This window comes from Hibiscus syriacus, unplaced genomic scaffold (assembly GCF_006381635.1).
Source record: "Hibiscus syriacus cultivar Baekdansim isolate YM2019G1 unplaced genomic scaffold, ASM638163v2 tig00110548_pilon, whole genome shotgun sequence".
NCBI lineage: Eukaryota > Viridiplantae > Streptophyta > Magnoliopsida > Malvales > Malvaceae > Hibiscus > Hibiscus syriacus.
Genome location: NW_024062775.1, coordinates 4,789,134 through 4,801,960, shown reverse-complemented (window position 1 = coordinate 4,801,960; position 12,827 = coordinate 4,789,134).

Here is a 12,827-nt window from a genome sequence, read left to right as displayed (position 1 = left end):
TTTATTTCGTATTTAATTTACTTGTATAAAAATTAACATTTCAGAAAAAAAATAACACTTTTCACAACCGATATCAAATAACTAAGGATGGACATGGGTCATGTTTTTGGTGCACCCGACCCGAGAACAAGGAGTCCTCCACCCGAGACCCGACCCAACCAAAACAAGTTTTCACTCGACCCCGACCCGATATATAACTTAAAAACCCGACCCAAAACAAAAAATATTTTTATTCAATATAAACAGTGACTTAATTGAAAAAATAATATATAGAGAGATATTATTGTAATTATTTCTAAATATAAAATGTAAAATTATATATATTTTTCGGGTCAGATCGGGTATTTTTCACCTTAAACCCGAATCCGACCCGACCCGAATATCATTTTTTTATAAAAAAAATCTGACCTGATCGAGTCAGATCGGAATCCGTCGGGTTCAAGTCTCATTCTCATCACTACAAATAACCAACAAATCATATTAGGTAATTTCATTATTAACAAAAACTAATGTGTAAGATAATTAAGAATTGTGGGCGGTTACATGCTAATGAATATTTTTCTATTACAAATATATTTTATGAAAAGTTTAGATGACATTATTAACAATATATTATTTTTAAATAATTTATCATTATTTGTCTTTTTGTTAATTGAGTTTTCTGTCCCTTCAACTTGTCCTGAGCTAATTTGAAATCTACTACGCTGAAAATATATCTTTTTATATTATATGCTATTGTTTAATACACAGGCCGTACAAAAAATTATTGAATAAATAAAATTCATAACTTAATTATAAAAAAAGATTTATAATGTGAAAATAAATAATCACTTTATTTTAAAATTCATTACCATTTATATTGCTGACTGTCCGGGCATTGGATTAAGTTGCAAGCAACGTCGTCGGTATTATATTACAGAATGCCCGAGTAATTCCGGTTTAGATAGTTACTTGCCAGCCAATTAATCACGGTATTTTTTTCGAAAAATCATCGGTGATTGATATATTTATCGATCTAACACCGGTCAAATTATATTTCTCGATCTAATACCCGTAGCAGTAAAACGCGCCCCTGAATCGCACTATATGTTGATTTGGCGTCATGTGGGGTATAGCACGCCCCATGTATCGCGTTATACGCTGACATGGGTTACACGTGTGTATAGCACACCCCCTGATCCGCGCTATACGCCACGTAAGGGTATAGCGCGGCCGCGCTAATATTTAACGAGGTCTCTGGTCCGCGCTATATCTTTTATCTAAATAATTACATATAGCGCGGTGCAGGTACCGCACCTTATATGGTTATAAATACCCTCCTCCACCGGTTAAGTTTCTCACATCTCCTCGCATCTCTCCTCTCAACTTATAAATTAATACAACAATTCCGTCAAAGAATAATAATTCTGGCAATCTTCTCATATTTGATTTAGAAGTTCGTGCGATTTTTCGTTATAAGGTAATTTTGTTATAATTTTTTAATTATACTTATTGTTTATTATCATTATTTGAAAAAATATTATACTAACTATTTTTAGTTAATTTTTATGTTTGTAAAATTGAAAAGTGGGAGCATACGTCGAAATAGTTTTGCGATGCAGGTAATAATATAAAATTATATTATTTAAATTATTTACGTTGATGTGTAAAATATTTATTGTGTTATATTTTCGTTCATATATAATTTATTTAATCAGGTTTGTTTCAGTTATTTTTTTTGCAGATATAATATTGCCGCACTTTTAAACTCAAAGAATGCGCGACTTTCAGCTATTGTTTATTATGATGGTGAAATTCGAGAAGATGAAACCGACGTTGTTTTTGTATCAAATGAGCGTGTTAAAATATCATTTAATAGAAACATAGCTCTTGATGAGCTGATAACGAAGATTTCGAGGAAGATTCATGTTGGAAGTAGTAGAAGAATGTCGCCGTTGCAGTACATATTTCCAACATTATTGTTGTCATTAACTTATACAGCGTTCGAACTTTCGAACAATGATGATGTTCAAATGATGGTTGAAGCTCAAAGTAATTATTCAGACGCCGCTATTGAGATATATGCATATTTTGTTCAAGTGCGTGCTGTTCGGGGTCAATCATTAAGCTATCACTATGGGCTAGCTGAACAAGTTGATCAAGTTGACAGCCCGACTACAGTAATGTGTAATGATTCTAATGCCATAATGGAGAGACATTCATCCGCAACTCCTTACGATATGTACCGAGGTGGGTCCACGAACAATCCGTATGGTAACACCGCGTCCAGTTCAAGGGGAAGACATTCATCTGCACATTTCTTTGACCTTAATATGGAGATGTCATCGACGCAACAATCTGTGCAGTTTCCATTTGACACGATGGCTTCAAGCTCCAGGAGAGGCATTCGACTGCGAGCTTTTTCGATCTCAATGTCGATATGCCTTATAGTTCAAGGGGAAGACATGCAAGTAGTAGGTTCTTCGACCTAAATATGGAGCGCATGGAGGAACCATCATCTCCACCAGAAGAACTGCTTCGTGAGCCTGGTGCGGATGGTGCTGAGACTGGACTATTCATTCACCCAGAATCACCGCAATTCAACTCCGATTATGATGATGTAGATGAAGTTCCAGGAAATGTGACACAAACTGACCCTACTGCACACATGTATGAAGCTGATTATGGTGCAATGTACGGGCCATAATTTACGGATATGTCTAATCTCGGTGACTATAGATATTACTCATCAATAAATAATGGTGAGTTATCTTTAGACATGAAGTTTTCAAGCAAAGAAGAAGCAATGATGGCTATAAAAAATTACAATATCTGTAATTATGTTCAGTCCAGAGTCAACCGATCGACGATCGAAAAATATGTATGCTACTGTGCCCGTCGCGAAAACGGATGCAATTGGATGGTTCACGTGTTGAAAATGAAGAGGAAAAACAACATATGGGAACTAACAGTATACAACGGTCTTCACACATTGTCAAACCAACTTGGACTCTGAAATGATATGCCAAGCCATCATGCCCATGGTAAAAGCAAACTCTCATATAGCTGTTGCAGTGTTGATTTCAGCTATACAATCGTAGTATGGGTATATTGTCTCCTATAAAAAAGCTTGGTTGGCAAAACAAAATGCCATTGTCAAACTTCATGGCGAATGAGATGCATCTTACAATGAACTTCCAGGTTGGTTTAGGGTGGTACGGACGTTGAATCCTGGGACAATTGTGGACTTCGAAACCTCCTATGCATATCATAATGATCAAGTTCTTCGCGATCGAAGCCAATTCTACCGGGTTTTTTGGAGTTACCCACAGTGCGTTAATACTGCCAAATACTGCAAGCCTGTGGTCCAGATCGACGGGACTTTCTTGTATGGAAAATACAAGCAAGTTTTATTATTGGCAGTTGTCCAAGATGGCAATCGCAACATTCTTCCAGTTGCTTTTGCTCTTGTCGAAGGAGAAGATACATATTCTTGTGCTTTTTTCCTCCGAAATTTACATGCACATATTATCACGAGGGAAAACATCTGTGTCATTTCAGATCGCGGAGCTGGGATCAAAGCAGCAATGGAGTCTTTGGGTCCAATGTGGCAACCACCCTTTGTCCAACATAAGTATTGTCTCTGACACAATACTGCGAACTATCATGGAAGGTACAAGAAGAATGATGAGCGTCAATGAATTGTGTGCATGGGTAAGTGAAAGCAAGTTAGTAAGTTATATATTTTTTTGATCATTTTAACTTTGCAAAGAAAGCAAGTTAGTAAGTTATACATTTTTTTGATCAGGTTACAAACTACTTTCTCGAACGTTTGAATCAATGCTTCAAGATTTGCGGGCGAAGAACGAGGAATGATACGAATACATCAGCCTCATCGATAAAGAAATATGGGCGAACGCATATGATGGTGGATATCGATATGGACACATGACGACCAACTTGGCTGAGGCAATCAATTCAACCTTAAAGGGTGCATGTCACTTACCTGTAGCGAATTTGGTAAAAACTATATATTTTCATTTGGGGGTGCTTTTTACGAAGCTCGAGGGACAAGCTCAAACCTGGATGCAAGGCGATCATGTCTATCACCCTAGATTAGTTGCAGATCTACAGAAAAAAATTATTGCATCAAATGCAATGTTTGTAACAAGCTTCTCTAGAATGCATGAAATGTTTTGTGTTACAGAGTTGCCGCGACCTCTTCAAGGGATTGAAGTTGTGTCGTTAAGAGTAAATCTAAGGGATTGATTCGTGATACTAAGTGATGAAAAGGATTGTTCATGTCCTACGTAATGAGTGACATTATATGAATTTTAGAGAGATCAAAGGGAAATGCATAATCGAAGGAAAGAAAAGACAGAAATGGATAAGCTACCAGTTACTGTTTATATGATAAAAGACAGTAGATGAATGAAAAAAAAAACTAAAAAACTAGTTGAAGAATTAAAGGAAATAACATAAGAACATTAGAAGATATGTTCTTATCAATGTGTGCAATGAAAATTCGAGGACGAATTTTATTAAAAGGAGGGGAGATTTGTAACATCCCAAACTACGGGTTAGTGACTAAATCGTAAATTTCAGAATTTGATAATAAAAGTAGAATACTTGAATAGTTCAATGATTTATTTGAGGATATTTCCTGAAAGTTGTTAGTAATTATCTAAAGAATTAAAGGGCAAAATGGTAATTTGTCATGAAAGATATTTTTATCCCTTTATTAAGAGATAAAAACATGAGAAGATGAAAGCATTTCATCTTCTTCTTCCTTTCTCTTCCCCTCCCGTAAGAGCAAGGGCAAAGGTAAGTTTCTTCATTAGTTGATTATTTGTTCAATTCAAGGTTGGGTTTTGATTATTAGATGATAATTAAGCTTAAGGAAAGCTTAATTTGTTCTAAAACAACAAGATGAAAGGTATATGAGAGATTAAAGATTTTGAGTTCTTGAATCAAATCTTGAAATAGAATTGATAAGTTGAATTTTAAGTTGAATTTGACTTGTCATCTATGAGATTAAGAAGTTAGAAGTGTTAGAATTATGTTTGAATAACATGAAAAATTTGATATGATTATTGAATTCTATATGGAGAATAGAATTCTAAGGTTTAAGATGAAATAAATGAATATAGATTGGTTTAAGTATGTGTACTAGAGTTAAGAATGAAAAGGGGATGATATATGAAGTGTTTGAGAGAAATTGAAGTGATTTTCGAGCTAAAAATATGATTTCTGGGCAAGGGGAATCGGTACCCATTCAAGGGGAACGATACCCCTTCAAACGACAGAATTCCAGAATGCCAGAGGGGAACCGATACCCCCACAGGAGGGAATCGATTCCCCCCTAAAGGAAAATGTTAATATTGGTTTAATAAGTTCGTTTAAGTTGCTAGTATCCAATTAAAAGGTGTGGGTATCTAATAATTGTCTTAAAATGTATAATTATGTAGATTCAAAGCCTAAACGAGTTCCGGAATCATTGACAAGTAAGATCGATAAAAAGGGAAGATAAGAGATTGAAATGGACTAGTGAGGCCAGGTGAGTGCATATTAATTCAATTATGGTGCTAAATGGAAACAAGACTTGTGACAAGTCTATTTCCTATGTTTAATGCATGAATATATGATTATATGTATATGCATGACATAAATTGTATGTATGCATGATTATAGGTGTTAACATGCTTTTGAATGAATGATATGAAAAGTGAGATAAACAAAGTATGGTTGATATAGGGTAATATAAGAATAGCTCATAAGGTTATATGCATAGGTAATATAAGTTATAAGATGAGAATATATAGGAAGATCAAATAAGTTATGAGATAAGTTATGTGACATGATTTATATATATGAGTTTATGTGATATAAAAATGTATAAGTGAAATAACATGATAGGTGATAAAACTGTAAGTCTATATGATTATGTGTTATATGTACATGATATGACATGCAAGTTACATGAACAAATGAGAAATGGTATAAGTCATATGAAACGATCTACGTGAATACATGCACTTGTGATACAAGTGATATGAAATGTTATAAATGATAATGCCCATGTTATGTGATATGAGAGCTAGGGGTATAGTTGGCATGCCAAGAGTCGAGGGTTTACCTATGTTCTACGGAACATATGGACAGTTTTACCTATGTCTTTCGAGACATATGGACAGTATACCTATGTTCTACGGAACATATGGACAGTTACCGAGGATCTTTATGACCTCTGGACAGTTACCGAGGATCTTTATGACCTCTGGACAGTTACCGAGGATCTTTATGACCTCTGGATAGTTACCGGGGTCTTTGTGACCTCTGGATAGGTCCTTCGGGACATTTATATGAGCTGTGGTGACAGCATAGTGGTGCACAACCTCAATAGACTCACATATCTACAGTTCTCACAGGTGCACATGGGCTAATAAGAGATAACATGGAATGTACTGTATATGATATATGTGTGTTAGTGATTATTGTATATGCTATAAGATATATGATATGAGCTTAATTGATTATATGAACAAGAGAATAGAAATATGAAAGGTGATAATATGATAATGATAGGAAAGAAGATAATTATATGTATGTGTGGATATGTATATATATATATATGAAAGGTGCATAGTAGGAATCATTACATGTATATGTGGGTATGGTGCTTGTACGTGATATGTTAGTAGAAATTGTTCAAGCATGATTACGAGTTAGAGTTTTATTATATGTTTTATACCTCACTAAGTCAACGACTTAGCGTGTGATTGTTTCACACGTAGGTTACAGAAGTGAGAAGAGTAAAGAGCTAAGAGGAGCAAGGCAGGTCAGTTCTCCTTACCCAATTGTCAGATCAGAAAATATATGTACGGTATATAGAGTGTAGTTGGCATGTAGTCTAAAGATATAAATTGTATGAACTCTGATATATTTTGTAAACGTTTTGAATGAGTTAAATGTTATCCAAGTTTTTAAATTACTCACTATTTTATACGAATAAATGTTTGAAAAGTCAATGTGACACTTCGGACTCGTATCCGGGTCGGATACGGGTTGGGGGTGTTACATTTAATGGTATCAGAGCTACGGTTTAGCCGATTCTAGGCTAAAAACGAAGTCAAAAGTGCTTTAAAAAGTATACATGCCAACATAAAGTGAAAAATTTTCTGATCTGATAGTGTAAGGAGTATACTGTCTTGTAAATAGAGTTAAATTGTTATGTTATATAAGATAAGTGAATACATGATGATGATTTATGAGATATATATGTTTATGTGATAGATGATATGTGAACATATGCAAATGACATATGTTAAATTATATGAATTGGATGATCATATGCACATGTTATATGTGATAGAAGAAATGATATTAGTACATGAATATATGAGAGCTTCTAAAGTGAAGCACAAGGCAATAGACTGCAGGTAATAGCATTCACCTGCCCTGGCCAGGCAGGGAGAAGAGCGAAAAACCTCAGGGCGTGCCTGTACAAGATTAGAGAATGTTTCATGATATGGAATGATATTATGATATATTTTAATTTTATACTTCAATAATTCATAGAATGAATGTATTGAAAAGAGTTGAGAACACCCGAGTTCAAGGGTGAATGTGAGAAATGTTCCATTGTTGCGGAAAATTGATCAAATGGTAGGGAAATAATGTTAGAAGATTGTCATTTCTCCAAAGTGGAGAAGTTAAATTGAGTAGTTTCGTTACTATGTGGTCAAGCTAAAGTATGGTGAACAAATGTCACCATAAGAATGTTAAAAGATCAAGTGATGTGGTTATCATTTGTAGAAGAGTTCAAGAATAAGTACATGAATGATCAGTTCATAAAACAAATAAGCTCGAATATATGAGCTTGAAGCAAGGGAATTATACGTGCATGTGTATGAGTATAAGTTTAATAAGTTAAACATATTTATTGTTGAGTTGATTTTGATTAGAAAGGATAAGTAAGAACATGTGATTAGTTGTTTAGGGCTTGCGCCTTAAATTAAAAGAGTGTTACTGGTTTCGAAATTTTTCTTATTTCAAGAAATTATTAATCGCGTTAAAGTTTTATAAAGAGCTCAGAATGAAAAGATTGGAGAACAAAAATCTCATATGATTAAGAGAATTAGTGCTTTATATAGTTAAGCACCATTAAAGAAAGATAGAGATTCTGATTTTCAACTTTAAACCCGATATGAATTAGTTGTATTCTCTGTCAGAGAATCGAATTAGATGAGAGTCAGTCAGACTAAAGCAGTAGGGTATGATATTGGAAGATTAATCAATGAGTTAATTGATAATAAGTCAAGGTTAAAGACAACCTTTGTGAATTGGGTTAAAAGCCCTGTTAGAAGTTATGTAAATCGAAGCAGAAAAAGTATTTGAAATGGATTAGATGAGTATTGAAATCTGGTGATTGTTGAAACAAGTGGAGAAAACATAAGTATAAGAATGATAAAGAATAAGGTGTTGTGCAAGTAAAGTTGACTATCAAAGTCATGAAAATGTGATAAGGAGTGATAGTTAAGGATAAATATATGTGATATAAAATAGCATGAGAGTATGAAGGACATGATATGATTTAGTTATGTATAAGACAAAGGTAAATGGAATGGTTGAATTCGAACCAAAGGAATTATATTATGGACAAATGAGAATTAAGGTTTGATAAGTGAAGGAAATAGAGAATGAATTATTTTGATTGAGAAGAATAAATATATGGATAGTTTGATGAAGGTTTATGTTTTGATTGAAAGAAATTAGTTGAATAATAAAGTAGTGTGATAGTGAGCGTATTAAGTTAAAGGATTTGTATGTTTGACGGAAACTAAGGATTAATAGAAAAGTTGAAAAGGATAAAGAAGGAAAAGTATAAATGATATGAAAGGAATGTAAAAGCATAAGGAAAAATGTAATGAAAGAATTAAAGTAATGAAGTGAAGTTTATGATAGCACGAAAGATTTATTGAAGAGATGATATGTAAAAAGGAATAGTAGACGTGTAAATTGTGTATAAGAAAGAGTAATAGAAAAGTTTAAGAATGAATATGGATTTGACAAGTTAAGTAAACTATTATTGAGATAATTATGGTTGGGAAAAAAATATATGATTAATTAATTAGGGCTCGTGCCCTAGATTGAACAGTTGATATTTACTAACTGTGATATTAAAGGTGATAGAGTTATAAGATTGGAAGAAAAGATAAAGTGAGTTAATCAAGTATGATCTGGATTTGAATATGGTTAGATATTTGGATCATATTGATATGATGAAGACAAAGAGAAGAGTATTTACAAGTTTTAAAGGGAGCTTTGAGGAAAACTAATACAAAGTACAAGAGATGGTAAAGAATGAGGTTCTGTATAAGTGAAACTGCTTAACAAAGATATAAAGATGTGATAAAGATCGGTAATTAGAGATGAATATAAGTGAGATGAATAGAGTATGAAAACATTGGTGAAAGATATGATTTGTTTGTGGATAATGAGATCTTGATTATAGAAAGATGGAGATTAAAGGATCAGATATGATAAAGGTTATATGGAAATGTAAATTATAAGTTTAATGGAGAAGTAAGAAAAATGTGCAAGGTGATGTGAAAAGATGATTTGATTCCGTACAGTATATGTTTAATCACAATTGAAGAAGATGTAAGGTTATGTTCTTGGTTAAACGATGATGGAATAAAAGTTTGGTTATTGTTGCAAGGAAATTAAAAAAATTTATAAGGAATTTGATTGATTCGTGATACTAAGTGATGAAAAGGATTGTTCATGTCCTACGTAATGAGTGACATTATATGAATTTTAGAGAGATCAAAGGGAAATGCAGAATCGAAGGAAAGAAAAGACAGAAATGGATGAGGCTACCAGTTACTGTTTATATGATAAAAGACAGTAGATGAATGAAAAAAAAACTAAAAAACTAGTTGAAGAATTAAAGGAAATAACATAAGAACATTAGAAGATATGTTCTTATCAATGTGTGCAATGAAAATTCGAGGACGAATTTTATTAAAAGGAGGGGATATTTGTAACATCCCAAACTACGGGTTAGTGACTAAATCGTAAATTTCAAAATTTGATAATAAAAGTAGAATACTTGAATAGTTCAATGATTTATTTGAGGATATTTCCTGAAAGTTGTTAGTAATTATCTAAAGAATTAAAGGGCAAAATGGTAATTTGTCATGAAAGATATTTTTATCCCTTTATTAAGAGATAAAAACATGAGAAGATGAAAGCATTTCATCTTCTTCTTCCTTTCTCTTCCCCTCCCGTAAGAGCAAGGGCAAAGGTAAGTTTCTTCATTAGTTGATTATTTGTTCAATTCAAGGTTGGGTTTTGATTATTAGATGATAATTAAGCTTAAGGAAAGCTTAATTTGTTCTAAAACAACAAGATGAAAGGTATATGAGAGATTAAAGATTTTGAGTTCTTGAATCAAATCTTGAAATAGAATTGATAAGTTGAATTTTAAGTTGAATTTGACTTGTCATCTATGAGATTAAGAAGTTAGAAGTGTTAGAATTATGTTTGAATAACATGAAAAATTTGATATGATTATTGAATTCTATATGGAGAATAGAATTCTAAGGTTTAAGATGAAATAAATGAATATAGATTGGTTTAAGTATGTGTACTAGAGTTAAGAATGAAAAGGGGATGATATATGAAGTGTTTGAGAGAAATTGAAGTGATTTTCGAGCTAAAAATATGATTTCTGGGCAAGGGGAATCGGTACCCATTCAAGGGGAACCGATACCCCTTCAAACGACAGAATTCCAGAATGCCAGAGGGGAACCGATACCCCCACAGGAGGGAATCGATTCCCCCCTAAAGGAAAATGTTAATATTGGTTTAATAAGTTCGTTTAAGTTGCTAGTATCCAATTAAAAGGTGTGGGTATCTAATAATTGTCTTAAAATGTATAATTATGTAGATTCAAAGCCTAAACGAGTTCCGGAATCATTGACAAGTAAGATCGATAAAAAGGGAAGATAAGAGATTGAAATGGACTAGTGAGGCCAGGTGAGTGCATATTAATTCAATTATGGTGCTAAATGGAAACAAGACTTGTGACAAGTCTATTTCCTATGTTTAATGCATGAATATATGATTATATGTATATGCATGACATAAATTGTATGTATGCATGATTATAGGTGTTAACATGCTTTTGAATGAATGATATGAAAAGTGAGATAAACAAAGTATGGTTGATATATGGTAATATAAGAATATCTCATAAGGTTATATGCATAGGTAATATAAGTTATAAGATGAGAATATATAGGAAGATCAAATAAGTTATGAGATAAGTTATGTGACATGATTTATATATATGAGTTTATGTGATATAAAAGTGTATAAGTGAAATAACATGATAGGTGATAAAACTGTAAGTCTATATGATTATGTGTTATATGTACATGATATGACATGCAAGTTACATGAACAAATGAGAAATGGTATAAGTCATATGAAACGATCTACGTGAATACATGCACTTGTGATACAAGTGATATGAAATGTTATAAATGATAATGCCCATGTTATGTGATATGAGAGCTAGGGGTATAGTTGGCATGCCAAGAGTCGAGGGTTTACCTATGTTCTACGGAACATATGGACAGTTTTACCTATGTCTTTCGAGACATATGGACAGTATACCTATGTTCTACGGAACATATGGACAGTTACCGAGGATCTTTATGACCTCTGGACAGTTACCGAGGATCTTTATGACCTCTGGACAGTTACCGAGGATCTTTATGACCTCTGGATAGTTACCGGGGTCTTTGTGACCTCTGGATAGGTCCTTCGGGACATTTATATGAGCTGTGGTGACAGCATAGTGGTGCACAACCTCAATAGACTCACATATCTACAGTTCTCACATGTGCACATGGGCTAATAAGAGATAACATGGAATGTACTGTATATGATATATGTGTGTTAGTGATTATTGTATATGCTATAAGATATATGATATGAGCTTAATTGATTATATGAACAAGAGAATAGAAATATGAAAGGTGATAATATGATAATGATAGGAAAGAAGATAATTATATGTATGTGTGGATATGTATATATATATATCTATATGAAAGGTGCATAGTAGGAATCATTACATGTATATGTGGGTATGGTGCTTGTACGTGATATGTTAGTAGAAATTGTTCAAGCATGATTACGAGTTAGAGTTTTATTATATGTTTTATACCTCACTAAGTCAACGACTTAGCGTGTGATTGTTTCACACGTAGGTTACAGAAGTGAGAAGAGTAAAGAGCTAAGAGGAGCAAGACAGGTCAGTTCTCCTTACCCAATTGTCAGATCAGAAAATATATGTACGGTATATAGAGTGTAGTTGGCATGTAGTCTAAAGATATAAATTGTATGAACTCTGATATATTTTGTAAACGTTTTGAATGAGTTAAATGTTATCCAAGTTTTTAAATTACTCACTATTTTATACGAATAAATGTTTGAAAAGTCAATGTGACACTTCGGACTCGTATCCGGGTCGAATACGGGTTGGGGGTGTTACACTGATGAGGTTCAAGATTGGCTTCCGATTGTACCAAATCCGAGTTTATTGAGGGAGCGTGGTCGTCCGAAATCCAATCGAATTCATTGCGATATGGATATCCGAGAAAGATCTAGACAAGACAGAAGATGTGGGCATTGTAGAAACACATGACACACGAGAAAAACATGTCCACTTCTGTTGTCATCAAGTAACAATTGATGAGGAAATGATGTATTTGTTTATCAAATAATAATTCTTGTACTTTAATTTGCATTTACTTCAAGTTAATGATAACCAA